We start from the raw sequence: 558 nt of genomic DNA on the forward strand, positions 1-558 counted from the left end.
GGAGGCGTCGGTGGTGTGGTGTGGACGGGGCGGCGCTGCTCCGGCGAGAGTGGGGTGAGGTCGGAGGGGACGAAGGGGAGGATGGGGAGAGGGAGGCGTCGGTGGTGTGGCGTCGAGGGCGGCGGGGCGGCGGCGTCGGGAGAGGAGAGGGGAAGGGGATCGCGGGCGAGGGCGAGGGACAGAGGGGATCGATACGAAGTAGGGGCACAATACTAATGGCGCACCACCCCTCGGTGCGCCATAAGTACATACATGCTAATGGCGCACCTCACCCAGGTGCGCCATTAGTATTTTTTTTACTTCTACCCGAGCCAACAGGTTATCTACCACCAGACCTGATACACATCAAGTCTTCTCTACTAGTTCGACTGGTCAGCAGCTAGTTCTCACACCAGGAGGTCCTGGGTTTGATTCCCAGGCTCCACAAATTTTTTTATGCATTAAAAATGTTCTTTGATACTTACTTGTGTTTAAATATGTTCAAACTTGTTTAAATCATAACAGTAATATTTTTTTATAAGACAGTAATATTTTTTTAAAAAATATCATCAAACAGTA

This window comes from Triticum dicoccoides, chromosome 4A (assembly GCF_002162155.2).
Source record: "Triticum dicoccoides isolate Atlit2015 ecotype Zavitan chromosome 4A, WEW_v2.0, whole genome shotgun sequence".
Taxonomy (NCBI): domain Eukaryota; kingdom Viridiplantae; phylum Streptophyta; class Magnoliopsida; order Poales; family Poaceae; genus Triticum; species Triticum dicoccoides.